The sequence below is a fragment of the Sander lucioperca genome, chromosome 9 (genome assembly GCF_008315115.2).
Source record: "Sander lucioperca isolate FBNREF2018 chromosome 9, SLUC_FBN_1.2, whole genome shotgun sequence".
NCBI classification, from domain to species: Eukaryota; Metazoa; Chordata; class Actinopteri; order Perciformes; family Percidae; genus Sander; species Sander lucioperca.
In genome coordinates, this window is record NC_050181.1 from 39,147,502 (window position 1) to 39,163,303 (window position 15,802).

The following is a 15,802-nucleotide window of genomic DNA, read 5'->3' on the forward strand; positions in this document are numbered from 1 at the left end:
CTCTGTCCTACAGATACTCCAAACAAGCGGATAACAATGATTATTTTTTCTGGTATCGACAATATCCAGGAAACCCACCAGAGTTCATCATCTTTCACTTTGGAACGCAAAGTGCAACAAACTCTCAACTGAATGTTTCTGTAAGTGAGGATAAAACCAAAGTGGTTCTTCAGATCTCCTCTGCTGCAGTGACAGACTCTGCTCTGTGCTACTGTGCTGTCAGACCCACAGTGACAGCAAACCCACAGTCTCTGTACAAAAACACAAGCTGACACACTGACAAGCTGCTGGAAGACTTTTTTTCCTCAATGTTGTACTGAACGTTGTACCTCCACTAGAGGGCAACATTATCAAGTAGGAGGTGCTCTACTTCTGCACTGTGTTCAACCATTCAGTCAATAATAAGTGCTGCTGTGGAGAGAACAATTCTCAGACTGAATGTTGAACATCAGCTAGTTTCTCCTGTTGATTTAAACCTTGTTGTAGAAATGGAACATTGGCTGTGGATTATTCTTGCTGCTCTTTTCTTTGGTAAGATACAAAGAACATCATGGTTTTATTATTTTCTAAAGATTTATATAAACTGCAGTTCAGAGCAGAAATCTCTGAACAGTTGAACTGTTTCTGTCCAGAGTAACAATGTACAGTTGACATTTTCTCCTGTTTTCTCCTCTCAGCCTCATGAACAATGTTAGTTTAATAGCTTCATTTTCTTTCCTTTTCCAGGAATAATAGCTGGAAACAAAATCTCTCCTGTAGAAGATAAAGTCAGTAAAAGAGATGGAGAATCTGTCACACTCAGATGTAACTATGAGACTACTGAAGAATATATTAGACTCTACTGGTACAGACATAATTCTGACATTCAGGCACCTCAGTTCATACTCTGGAAAGGAGCAAGGAAAGTTACGACTGAATATATCCCAGAAAAGCGATATGAATCCAAAACACCAGGGAAAACAACTGAACTGACCATAAAAACACTAACCCTGGCAGACACAGGTCTCTACTACTGTGCTCTAGAAACACAGTGATACAAAGTGTAGAAGAGGCTGTACAAAAACCTGAACACAGATATCTGACTACTCTTCAAAGAGGAGGGAAGTGGTATTCAAACCACAGCTTCCTATCAGATGGATTCTGATTATTCCAGTTTTATCAGAGTCCCTGTGGTTACAGCTGCTAATGTAACACTGTGGGAGGATTCACATGAGCAGCAAATCCACATCAATGACAAACCAACTGTATGATGGTTCAAACACAAGACACCATGACAACAAATAAATGGACACTGACTTACCTACTAAATCCTCTTCATACCCTGTCGGCCATTAGGCCACAATGTTAAAATTTCCCATAGACTTTAATGGGAAATCTTCGGGAAATTGCTTACAATAGCTCAAAACAACCGCCCTTTGAGGCCATGCTGTATCGCCATACTTTAATGTGGAAAAATAATTTAAAGTTTAAACTGAAGACAAGACATTGTCCTTTATCGGGCTGAATGGGCATTCTGATATCAAGCACGGTTTCTACCAAATCACAGTTTATGTATCGTCCAGTTTTCAGACTGTTTCAGATTTTCCAATGTGTGTGTATGGGACAGAATGTTGAGAGCCAGAGGGGAGGACAAAGGGGGGAGCTGCAGTATGATTCTCTGAAATCTTTCCAAACAAATTGCTCTCTCCACTACAGTTTTCACTCTTCATATATCATGGTTGGTCAAAATGTAGTAAATGTTGTGCCGGTTGCAGACATGTAACTATGGAATCCACTGGACTTAAACTTTTGGCTCTGTTTATACCAACAGATAGAAACAACGGAAATAGATAGGCCACAATGAGCTCCTTCCATTGTTGAACATGTTGATCTGCATCCCAAATAGAAAATGAAACACTAGTTAAATCACTGGTAGTTTATATTCCACAACATCATAATTCACAGAAGAACTCAGTAGAATCACATTTCTAAGATTTTACAAACTTAAGAATTTCATGAAAACAGAAGCTTCTCCAACAACTTCACCATCTTTGAATTTGACCTCAAACGGCTGCAGAGGACCAAAAGATACTAAACTGTCACTTTACATTCAAGAAACATTCTGAAAAATGCATAAAACGTAACATGTTGAAATAATAAGTCTCACTTTACTTTCAAAATTTATATAAAGAAATATTAAAAAGGCATGTACAGGTTCACTACAATTATCACCTTTTATACGTTTGAGAACCAAGTGAATCTGCACCAGCTGTAAAACAGGAACCATGTCAGCTGAAAACTACAAAGACCACTTCATACAAGAACAGTTACACTAAGAAAGGAGAGAGACACAACATGTGTTAGGTGTAAAGTTGTCAGTAGGGGGAATAACCCAGGGCTGTGAATGAGCCCTGTCACTGTGATCAGGTTCCTCCTTCTAATCCACCAACTTAGTGTTGATGAAGACTAAACAGAGAGATCACAGCCTTCTTTATACTTGCTGTAGCTCAGAGTTACTCCACACTGCAGATATGAAGCCTCTGTTCATCTCAGTGTTGCTGGCTGCTATGAGCCTTGGTATGAACACAACTCTGTTTCTTTGATATCAATCTAACATTGATATGATTCTTTAACAGCACACTGATTCTGTTTGTTGTTGTTTTACAGAATGCAGAGCACAAAAAGACAACGTGCTGCAACCAAAAGGAGATGTGACTGCTACTGAAGGAGAGGCAGTAACACTTGGCTGTCAATATAACAGCAGTTCAACTAATGATTATCTCTACTGGTACAAACAGGATGGAAACAACAGCCCCAAATTAAAAAGGGTCTGTTCGCCGGTCGCATGGTTCAAAAGGGTTCTAGCCTACTTCGTGACTTGATTAATTCATGTGTGTTTTGGGCGTAACATGCAATTTACCATTCAGTGTTATCTCCCATTCCCTTTAAAAGCCAGGCGCGTTTGTACCTTGGAGCATTGCTATTATGATGTTGAAATTGTTAAGCAGGATCTGCTTGTGCGTGAGGTAAAAGTGTGTGAGAAGGTCACATCATAATATTATTTCACATTGTAATATTTTAATTTTTAATCTTCTGCATGCGTGAGTGTGCTGCTGGGCGTCCCTGTGTGTGTAACAAGCATAGTGTGCTCATAGTGCGCTGAGCCTAGGAGCATTTTACTAATGCGATGTTAAAATAACAATGAAATGCTGCATTATTGACTTTAGACCAGGTTTTTGTTGGTCAATGGCACGATCACTTTCCGCTGCCTCAAGATAGCAATACACCCAGAGTGCACCTGAACACACCTCCCTGTAAGACCAAAACGCCCAGAATGCACCTGAACACACCTCCCTGTAAGAGCAGCACGCCCAGAATGCACCTGAACACACCTCCCTGTAAGAGCAGCACGCCCAGAATGCACCTGAACACACCTCCCTGTAAGACCAGCATGCCCAGAATGCACCTGAACACACCTCCCTGTAAGACCAGCATGCCCAGAATGCACCTGGACACACCTCCCTGTAAGAGCAGCACGCCCAGAATGCACCTGAACACACCTCCCTGTAAGACCAGCATGCCCATGGGCGCACAGATGGGCGCACAGATGGGCGCAGGTGCATTTACTATTTACAAGATGTGGGCGCTGGACAGTCTTAAACTAGCAAAGACAGTTGCATTGGGCTACATGCTGCACTGTGCTGGGTGCAAGATAGGGCTGCAAAACTCTGTACAAAAACCTTTGGAGAAAAGACAACGTTATACTCCAAAATATCCACTAGGGGTAGTCACACACCGTTAAACTTCAAGACAATGACAAATTGTTGAGAGATCTTCAACAGATGGTAAAGAGGAAGGACCAATGATGTGAAGGCCCAGATCCATCAGAGTATCAATGCTCTTCCTCTCTCTCCTCCCCTCTCACTGCAGACATGAAACACTGGCTGACTAACATCCTGATTCTGACTCTCTGGCTAGGTAACTATTTAAAATACTGATTGTTCTCCTTTAATCAGTCATCTTCATTGATTCATCACTTTCTCTGCACGTTCTCTTCTTCCCCAGAGTGTAAAGGAGAAGACAGAGTGATCCAGCCAACAGGAGATGTCATTACTACTGAAGGAGAGACAGTTACTCTTGACTGTACATTTGAGACAACTGATCTAAGTCCCACGTTGTTTTGGTACAAACAAGGAGAAAATGATTACCCAAAGATTATGTTGCGACGTTACTCTGTAACAACTGATAATTCCAAAGCGCAAGAGAGAGTTGATGCTACAATCAAGAATAAGTCAGTTCCTCTGAAGATCCAGAAGCTTCAGCTGTCTGACTCTGCTGTGTACTACTGTGCTCTGCAGCCCACAGTGACAGGAAACACCAAAACTCTGTACAAAAACCTTTGGAGCAAAGACAACACAATACTCCACAACGTCCACCAGAGGGAGACACACACTGTTAAGGACAATCACAAATTGTTGAGATTTCCTTAACAGATGAGGAAGGACCAATGATGTGAAGGCCCAGATCCATCAGAGTATCAATGCTCTTCCTCTCTCTCCTCCCCTCTCACTGCAGACATGAAACACTGGCTGACTAACATCCTGATTCTGACTCTCTGGCTAGGTAACTCTTTAAACATACTGATTGTTTTTCTATATTCAATCATCTGTATTACTTAATCTCTTCCTCTGCATGTTCTCTTCTTCCCCAGAGTGTAAAGGAGAAGACAGAGTGATCCAGCCAACAGGAGATGTCATTACTACTGAAGGAGAGACAGTTACTCTTGGCTGTACATTTGAGACAATTTATCCAAGTCCATCTTTATTCTGGTACAAACAAGAAGTCAATGATTTCCCAAAGTACATGCTGAAGCATTACTCAAACAAAAAAGAGAATGCTCCAGATTTCCAGAAAGACAGATTTGATGCTACAATCAACAAGACATCATTTCCTCTGAAGATCCAGAAGCTTCAGCTGTCTGACTCTGCTGTGTACTACTGTGCTCTGAGGCCCACAGTGACAGGAAACACCAAAACCCTGTACAATAACCTTTGGAGCAGAGACAACACAATACTCCACAACATCCACCAGAGGGAGTCACACACTGTTAAACTTCTATATTTTTCATGATGTAGTCTAGAATCACTTTACAGAGAGACTCAGGGAGGAGCTGAGCTGTTACTGAACTATAGAAGAGAGAGGAACTTCTATATTCAACAGAGTTCAATACACAAACCATCAACATTACCTTTATTCAACATGCTGTCACTGCAGCATTGTGTGTTTTCTCTGCTGTTTCTTTCCATCCTCACAGGTATGTTAGATTATGCAAAATGTTCACTTCACCTTTACTGAATGTGTTGACTAAATGAGTTTTATAAAATGTTATAACATAGTTATCTCTTCCTTTAGGTGTCAGCTGTGAACTCCAGCTGAGACAGAAGACAATAGTTTAGAAGGCAGCTCTGTTACTCTGTCCTACAGATACTCCAAACAAGCTGAATATAATGATTATTTTTTCTGGTATCGACAATATCCTGGAAAACCACCAGAGTTTCTCACTGTTCACTTGGGAACGCCAAATCAAACAAACTCTGGACTGTCTGCTTCAGTGAGTGATGATAAAACCAAAATGTTTCTTCAGATCTCCTCTGCTGCAGTGACAGACTCTGCTCTGTACTACTGTGCTGTGAGGCCCACAGTGACAGCAAACCCACAGTCTCTGTACAAAAACCTGACAGCTCCTCACTGAACATATACACACTTCAGCTCCTCCTTTTATTGAACAACAGTGCCATCAAGTGGACAATGAGAACATAAATCACTGAATAAATGCAATATTTCATTGTTTACACTGATTATTTGTGCTTACAACTTCATGAAACATATGTAATCCAGTTCATTGTTTTTGTGATTCTTAACTCTTGTTTAGACAGAAGCAATTGACAAGAAAGATATTTTTCTCTACAGTTTGTCATTGTTGATAAGTGTTACTTAACAGACATCCTGTTGTCTTCTCCAATACAATCTTTGAGACTCATGACAATCATTACATATGCTAAATATGATGTAAATGTTTAGAGTCCCTTAACAAAAGGCGCAGACTTAAGTCACAAATTTGATGAATTTAGACACTACTTGTAAGAGCCATTTTCCTTTTTTTTGGGTGTAGGACACAAATTGTCCACTGGTGTCACTAGGTGTCTATTTAGGTAGGAACCTTTCAACAGGTAACAGGGGGTGCTGTTAATCGGAGGAGCACAAATAGTTTTTGACCGCATCAAATTGCTACACACCGCAACACTCATGGGGATGTGTAAATGTTTGTTGATGGAGTTTAATGGACACATGGATTCTTGCACGTTCATTTGAAGAACATAGTGATCAAAAAATTACCATCAAAACGCAGTAGGCTACTGAGCGGTGTAAGGTAAGAACAGAGCGCGCCATCTAGTTTACTAGCCATAGACTGTTTGTTTCAAGTCCGTATAGCAGCCCCTCAGTGGCTTTAAGTTTTAAGGCTAGTCATTATACTACTCAAGAAGAAAAGACTTGCAACTCCACTTGGACTTCAACACCAATGACTCATGACTTCACTTGGACTTGAGCCTTTTGACTTGAAAGACTTGATACCTTTCCCCAAACTGAAAGAGGAAAAAGTATATTATTTGAAACTTGTTTCACCTATAAATTCATTTCCATTTATTTCTTGAATCAACTGTTGCTAAAACACTAAAACCCATTGGCTGAACAAAGTTCTCAGTTGCCTGAACTCATTTAGCTACTTTTGCAGTCTGTTGTCAATACCTTAAACCATTTCCATGGTAAAACACAATTTGCAGATCTCACGTAGACATTTCAGCCAAACTCTAAACACATTCTCATTCTTAAAACACATTCTGCTCTCTAATGCACATGTCATCCATACTGGTAAACACAAGTGGCAACAATCAAATACAAATAGAAAAAACATGTCATTGATTGAACACAACCACTCAAAATTGATTTCACTTGTTTCAAATGATGTGACACAACCAATATAAGCCAGTTCAGAGAGCAAACAGGTTGTTGAAGGTGGGAAGGAGAAAGTCTGAGAATGGATAGAAGAAACAATGTGAGAGGACGAAGACGAGTGAGTATGAGAGGTGTCAGGGCTGGATACGGCACACAAGAGGATTCTTCCCCCGTTGCCTCAGGAGGGACAATATTGCTTGTGATGTCGACGAAGTGCTCTGGCCTGACCCAGTCCAAAGACAAGAAGAAACACATTGATCACATGTTTACTCCTTTGACTTTTGTCCCTTTTAGTATTATATACTGTAGTACAGTGTATTGTAGGCTGTATACTGTACAATGAACAAATTGAATAGCCCTGAACATTGTGCTTTCCATTTGTTGACAGTACTGACTGCTCAATAGATTTTGACTGGTTGCAGGTTTATAACAACATATAACAAGAATTACAGTATCACAGAGACAAAGGCCAGTGAGATGCAGGGTACAGGACTGTAAAAATAGGGGTACAAGGAGGAGGAAGAACAAAAAAAGTTTCATTTTGCGAGAGGAGTCCGAGGTTTTGTAAATAGTGCTTGAAGATGAGGTTTTGTGTTTAATGTTTTAGAAAATGGAGCAAGGTTTCAGAAATTGTGTTTTAGCAATTGAGAAACACTGTAATAGGAAGAACCAATGATGTGAAGGCCCAGATCCATCAGAGTATCAATGCTCTTCCTCTCTCTCCTCCCCTCTCACTGCAGACATGAAACACTGGCTGACTAACATCCTGATTCTGACTCTCTGGCTAGGTAACTATTTAAACTACTGATTGTTCTCCTTTAATAAATCATCTTTATTGATTCATCTCTTCCTCTACATGTTCTCTTCTTCCCCAGAGTGTAAAGGAGAAGACAGAGTGATCCAGCCAACAGGAGATGTCATTACTACTGAAGGAGAGACAGTTACTCTTGACTGTACATTCGAAGCCAGTGTTAGCTCAAATACATATTTGTTCTGGTACAAACAAGAAGACAATGACTTTCCAATGTTTATTTTGAGACGTGATACCTTAGGAACAGATGAAAATGCTCCAGAGTTTCTTAAAGATCGATTTGATGCTACAATCAACAAGACATCAGTTCCTCTGAAGATCCAGAAGCTTCAGCTGTCTGACTCTGCTGTGTACTACTGTGCTCTGAGGCCCACAGTGACAGGAAACACCAAAACCCTGTACAAAAACCTTTGGAGCAAAGACAACATAATACTCCACAACATCCACTAGAGGGAGTCACACACTGTTAATCTTCAATTTTTTTTTTTTTATTCTAGAATCACTTTACAGAGAGACGCAGGGAGGAGCTGAGCTGTTACTGAACTATAGAAGAGAGAGGAACTTCTATATTCAACAGTTCAATACACAAACCATCAACATTACCTTTATTCAACATGCTGTCACTGCAGCATTGTTTGTTTTCTCTGATGTTTATTTCAATTATTACAGGTAAGTTACATTTGGCATTATTCTAAGTTTAATTGCAATGTTTCATGAATGTAATTCATTTCTTGAGTTTTGTAACACAATTAAAAAGAGTTATCTCTTAATTTAGGTGTCAGCTGTGAAGAACTCACTCCAGAAGAGAAAGAAGACAAAAGTTTAGAAGGCAGCTCTGTTACTCTGTCCTACAGATACTCCAAGACTATAACAGCTACTGATGATTTTTTCTGGTATCGACAATATCCAGGAAAACCACCAGAGTTTCTCCTGTACATTTCAGGGCATGGTTCTACAAGACGCGGAGAGTCTCTACAATCAGACACAAGGTTCTCTACTAAACTAACTGAAGAAAAGCATCTGGATCTGCAGATCTCCTCTGCTGCAGTGACAGACTCTGCTCTGTACTACTGTGCTGTGAGGCCCACAGTGACAGCAAACCCACAGTCTCTGTACAAAAACACAAGCTGACACACTGACAAGCTGCTGGAAGCTTTTTTTCCACACTGTTGTAATGAACCTTGTACCTCCACTAGAGGGTGACATTATCAAGTAGGAGGTGCACTACTTCTGAAATTACCTCAATGAGCTCCTTTCATTGTTCAACATGTTCTGCATCGCAAATAGGTCACTGAAACAGAAATACAACTCTTTAATTGCACACATGTGGTTGACAAGAGGGAGACACAGGAGCACAGAACTGTGGAGCGGTGCACGCTCTGCAGTTTATGTGACTCGCTGTTTGACCAGCTGTTCACCTTAGCGCGTGTGTGTAACTAGCTATGTGTTCATATATGTGTGTGTGAGAGAAAGGTTAGAGAAGTAGGAAAGAAAGATATATATATACATACATATATATATACATATATACATATATATACATATACATATACATATACATATATATATATACATATACATATATATATATATATATATATATATACATACATACATATATACTTGGATCTAACAGTACCTAAAACTCCTCAGCAGTGGGAGAAGCAGAAAGTAGCATTTATAGCCTGAACAAGCTAGCTACATATTCAACACAACATATCAACAATGCACCGTGATCAGAGTACATTCACAGAATAGATTTGATTAATACATTACACGCGCAGCAGTAGCGCTGTATTAATCAGATCACATTAATGGTAACACAAAGTAGCAGCAATAGCAAATTACTCATTAATAAAACACACTATGTATCTCTGCCCAGACGTAAGCCTTCTTACTGTGTGTTCAGTCCGTAGGTTTCCACGAAAGAAACGGGGGTCCGTGTCTGCTCGTCAGCAGATCAGAGGAAGCTTTCCTTCCAAAAAGAGCAGAAGGGAGGGAGCTAGAGTCGACTTGAGAAGAAAAATGTTGTTTCCTTCTCCTGCAGATATGAAAACACTGGCGAGTGGTTTCAGAGGATCCACGGTGCTCCCAGCACCGAAATTAATGCCCCGTGGTTCAAATATGGGCAGTTTGTAGCACAAACTTGTCGTGCGTCGTCAGAAAACTGAGTGAAGGTGGAAAGACACTTTGTTCTGTGATGTCATGCTGTAGTGACAAAGGTCCCAGCAAACAGACGCGAGCGAATGTGGGGCGGTGACATGGAGTTGTTATTAGCTCAGGCCACTCAGACCTCCTCATGCTGCTGTTTATGGTACTTGACCAATGGGACAGGTCAAAGTGCCGCTGCAGTGTCGCACCTTATCTGCCGGCCCCTCCCTGACGCCATGTTACGCTTCTAGAGCTCTTTCCTGTCAGTTAGAGTTTGGACAGGGCTGTGGTACTATACCGTAGGCCAAGATCCTGTGACATCTCGAGAGACCACATGGTCTCGGATCTGTTGTCTTTGAGTGCACATGTTGCCTGAAGAACCCTGTGTGCTTGAACCAGTTATATATGTGATAACCTCCTCGCCAAAAAGGTGCCACCACCATCTGTTTCAGCCATCTCTCTTTGGCCTCTGTCTCCCTGCTCTGTATTCTTTGCTTTCCTCGTCTCCTCCGCCTCCTCCGCTCTCCCGTCTGGTGATGCTCGGCAGCGCTCTGGCGGTCTGTCCTCTTGGATCGGGGCAGGCAGACGGTGCAGACTGCCGCTAATGCCTCATCCTGTGCCAACCAGGCCAAGGTGCTGCTGTGCTTTCCATCCTCGCGGACACGCGCTCCGTTTGTCCTTAGTCCCTGTTAACACGACAGCAACACACAAGAAGATGATTTTGACCGTTATGAATGCATACGTAACATTAGCAGAACGTATATAGCTGTACAAGAAGACTACTCACTCAACTGTGAGTTTGGCATACGTTGCATCGTGAAAGTGACGAGGTGCAGCTGTGTAACCTACCCATACCCTGCAGCTAGAACTGATAAACACACCATTTCTAACTCTCTGCTCACGCGGTACGCATATGTACAGTAACTGCTGTGAGTATCGGGGAAACGAGATAAATACAGCCAGCACACGACATGAATTTACAAACACAATGCACGCGACAAACACGCAACTAGCTCACAGCCTAATGTTAATGATAGGTTTCAGTTCGACCTAAGGATTTAGCTCGGGATGTATCTACTAATTAGAATCGCATTTGTACACCATTAATAGCGTATAAGACTTTACATTAATGTAACACCTAAGGTGATAACACATGTACGGCAAACACTACAGGCAACCACTACATTGAAAGGCATATTGCCTCGTCAGCGTATGCTGCTGCCAACAACTCGCTTATGTCTGCCATTATGTGTGATACAGTTGTAATGATAGGGCCGGGCCAAGCCACGACACATAGGATTGTGGGTGATTTGGGAACGTGAAGGATACACACATGCATCCTTGGAAATTCTCTGAACGAAGGACTCAGTCCTTGGTGGAATTTGGATCAGGTCACCAGACGTCGCGGTTTGACCGGGACAGTCCCGATTTTGAATTCTGTGTCCCGAGTCCCGACAAAAGCCTGTCGGGACACTAAAATGTCCCGTTTACACCAGCAGCAGCGTGAGCTGATGTTTCCGGTGTTTCAGCCCCGAATGATTTGAGTGTAGCCCCGAATGTAACTTTGTGTAGTTTATTTTTCCAAGGCAATGCTGTATTTGTTGCTATCACTTAGCAACCGTCTCTACGTGAGGAAAGCTGTGAAAGGTGAAGTTCTCGGAGGAATCCTAGTCAAATCAGTCTAATACATTGATGTCATCAACACAAAGTTTAGGAGCACAATACTAATGATTTAGTTTGAATTTCCTGTGACGAGATGTTTCCAGTCTATGGTTCAGACTCAAACACACGGAGCTCTGAAGCAGACCTGTGCGTTGCTTAGTGTCCACTCTCGCTGTAAAATGCAGGCCAGCTTCAGGTTGATGGATGCGCTCACAGCTGTGGACATGCTGCGGCAGATGTGCTGCGTTTGTGCTCCCTTTATTTATGTAGTAGTTTTGGGTTTCCACCTCCGACATATAGCAGCGTACAGCCACTTCCCTAGCTAAACTATTTGTCTCATTCAGAGACCAGAGACCCAAACGGGGCTCTGAGTCTGTCAGAAGGTCTGAGATCTACCGTATCAGCAGAGATATCACGTAATGCACAGCAGACTATGGAAATATAGTGACTTTATTCTTGTAATAGCCTATATCACTTTATTTTTCTCAAAACATCACGACTCCTCCAAATCACAGAGAACACAGATATACTGTATTTAGAATATGCACAAAGTTTTGGACATGAGCAGAAATCTTGCTCAAACACACCTGACATATTACAGTCCAGGGGTTTATTAGTACATTAACAACAAAAGACACAAAACAGGAGGGAGGAGTAACTTATGCCTAGGCTGCATGCAGTAGGGAGATAGCGTGGGTGCTTGGGTGAGGTCACCCCAGGGCCCCGTGCCAATAAGGGCCCCCTCAATCACCGCCGATCTTCTGTCGCTTGACGAAAACAAGGCACCGCCAAGTGACATATTATAGATCGTTAGCTGAAAGAAGCTACCACACATTAGCTGGTGTTGTGATAAACCAGCTGTTCTTATCAAACGTAACAGTCACTTAACTCATGGTAACATCGTAAACCGGCACAACAATGACAATTACCAGGCAACAAAACACTACATTCTAAGCAGACATATTAAAAAACGAAATTTATGAAGATACATTTTGTATTTTAGAACAAACGGCAAACTTTCGTTATTTCCTTCTGAGTCAGTTTGACAGTATAACCTTCAAATGCATAATGCAATTGTGTGTCTGCTTCTTTGACAGTGGCAGCGCCATATATATATATATATATATATTATATATTATATATATATATATATTATATATTATATATATTTTAAATAATCAATAATGAAGTTACTGTCTGTGTCTATGTCTGACCTGGGCTGGCACATGCGTGCACAAGCACTACGGTCAAGTGCAAAGTGTCCCGATTTTAGTTCCAGGAAATCTGGTCACCCTAAATTTGTAGGATCCTCGATATTGGAACAGTCCTTCGACGGACTTCGATGACGTAGCATCCTTCAAATTCTGGCTTCGGAGGGTCCTTCCTCGACTTTGAGAAACACCTACAGAAATGGCACATCCTAAAATGGTATAACAATGAATACATGTTTAAACAGGAATTAATTATTTGGGTAAATTTAATTTATTATAACTCTGTTGTCTACATTTGGTGAAGATTGCTTTATTACTTGTTTAGGACTCGAAACACAAAGTTAAGGAATTGGACCTTGACTTAGGACTTCACTCAGCACATCCTTGTCTTGACTTGGGACGTCAGTAAAGTACTTGAAACTTAGTTGTGACTTGCAAAACAGTGACGTGGTCCCACCTCTGTCCTCAACAGATGATAAAGAGGAAGGACCAATGATGTGAAGGCCCAGATCCATCAGAGTATCAATGCTCTTCCTCTCTCTCCTCCCCTCTCACTGCAGACATGAAACACTGGCTGACTAACATCCTGATTCTGACTCTCTGGCTAGGTAACTATTTAAAAATACTGATTGTTTTTCTCTAATCAGTCATCTTTATTGATTCATCTCTTCCTCTGCACGTTCTCTTCTTCCCCAGAGTGTAAAGGAGAAGACAGAGTGATCCAGTCAACAGGAGATGTCATTACTACTGAAGGAGAGACAGTTACTCTTGACTGTAAATTTGTGACTGACCAAACTCCTACTTTGTACTGGTACAAACAAAAAGAAAATGATTACCCAAAGATGCTGCTACAACGTTTCTCTGTAAAAACGCTCCAGATTTCCAGAAAGAAAGATTTGATGCTACAATCAACGAGACATCAGTTCCTTTGAAGATCCAGAATCTTCAGCGGTCTGACTCTGCTGTGTACTACTGTGCTCTCCTGAGCACAGTGACAGGAAACACCAAAACTCTGTACAAACACCTTGAGCAAAGACAACACATACTCCACAACATCCACCAGAGGGAGTCACACACTGTTAAACTACATCTTTTTCATCATGTAGTCTAGAAATACTTTTACCTTACATATATTTACATTGAACAATACTAAGGTCATTTAGCAATGATGAAATACGTAGTTACAAATCAGACACACGGACACAGATACGCATTTGCGGATACAAATTGCTCTGCATCTTTAGAGGCACAGATACAACACAATTTACGAATACAAATCATTCTGTTTTCACTGTGTTTTACAAGTTGCGCAATACTTATGAGACTGTTTTAGCAGCATAGAGAGACTCAGGGAGGAGCTGAGCGTTACTGAACTATAGAAGAGAGAGGAACTCTATTCACAGAGATCAATACACAAACCATCACATTACCTTTATCAACATGCTGTCACTGCAGCATTGTGTTTTCTCAGGTATGTTAGTTTATGCAGCATGAAAAAGTTGTATTCCAATAACATATGTGAATCGTTAATGAGTCTTTTACTACAGATATATATAATAACACAGTTTAGAAGCAGCTCTTTTACTCTTTCCTACAGATACTAAATTTGATGATCAATCTTCTGTTCTTCTTTCACTCTGAATGCAAAATGACACAACTCTGGCTGTCGTTTCAGTGAGTGAGGATAAAACAAAAGGATCTTCAGATCTCCTCTGCGCAGTGGACAGACTCTACTCGGTATTACTGTGCTGTGAGACCCACAGAGACAGGAAACCTACAGGCCCTCATTTCTGAAACTTCCATAGACCTCAAACAGGCGAGGACGGCGTACCCCGATTTCTACGCAAAGCCAAGGCATTATCACTTGAACGTGAGCGTAGGCTGCGATAAAATCTCACGTCTGGTCTGAACTCATGTACGCAAGTTTTCGAGTCAGGTGGACTTGCGGTGCAGCATATAATCAGTTTAACAGGAGAAGGAGAAGTCATCAGTTGATCACTTATACAAGACCTCTTTGCGCCGTACAACAGTGCACACGACGTGCACGTGCCACGGTGGAGCGCTCCATCGGATTGATTAAGGGAGATGGCTCTGTCTTGCATCACGGGGGGACCCTACTATACACGGCAGAAAAAGTCTGCAACAGTGTTTGAGCCTGTGGGTTCTCCACAACATCAGATAAGACAGGATGCCATATGTAGTGATGGAGCCAGATGACTGATGCCAGAGAGCAGTGTCCAGCACGCCCCAATGGGGCTATATGAATGAGACAGGATATTATTCTCGCTTTTAAAAAGGAATAGTGTTATGTTTGGCAATGATACTCAACACAGGAACATGACGAGTGCACAACATTTTTATTTATTCTTCAGGTTTTGTTTCTCTTTTAAAGTGTCATTAATGGCCACAAGTGAACAATGTATTTCTGCCATTGACCGAGTATTTCGGCTTGTTTTTTCAGCCCTCTGCTGTCAGGAGACAGGGTCGGGTGTGGTCCAGCACGGGGGACGGAGGACACGCGCTCTTCCTCACAGCTGTGCCTCATTTGACTCACGAAAAAAAACACTAGTAAAATAAAAGACACTGCATAAATTCTACTGTGGGTTTCTTTAATATATAGGTGACACTGTAGGCCTAAGCGATTGCAATATCAGCCTGTATACTATTAGGACTCTAGCATACTATGTCAAGGGTGTTGATCATTAAATCCACTTCAGCTGGAGTCTGATTACTACTGGCAACACGGTGACGCATCAGTGATCTCTGCCATGCCACATTTTCTTTCTGTACAGTCTTTAACTCTGTGTGTTTTTCAGGCTGACATATGTAACGGCCAGTCCGTTTCGCACAGTTCGCCGCCGGTGCAACCCTCCGATGAACCTGACGGAGACTCACGCGCGGCCGCTCCATCTCCACCTCTTGAAAAGTGCCGCTTCTTAGCGGGATTACATCTCGCCATGTCGTAATTGTAGGG

General features: G+C 41.6%; 1 protein-coding gene across 4 annotated transcripts in view; it reads left to right on the top strand.

Moving 5' to 3' along the window:
* Positions 1–15,802, top strand: part of si:dkey-154p10.3 (zinc finger protein 135) — a 307,986-nt gene that overhangs the window by 255,554 nt on the left and 36,630 nt on the right. The window lies entirely within an intron of this gene.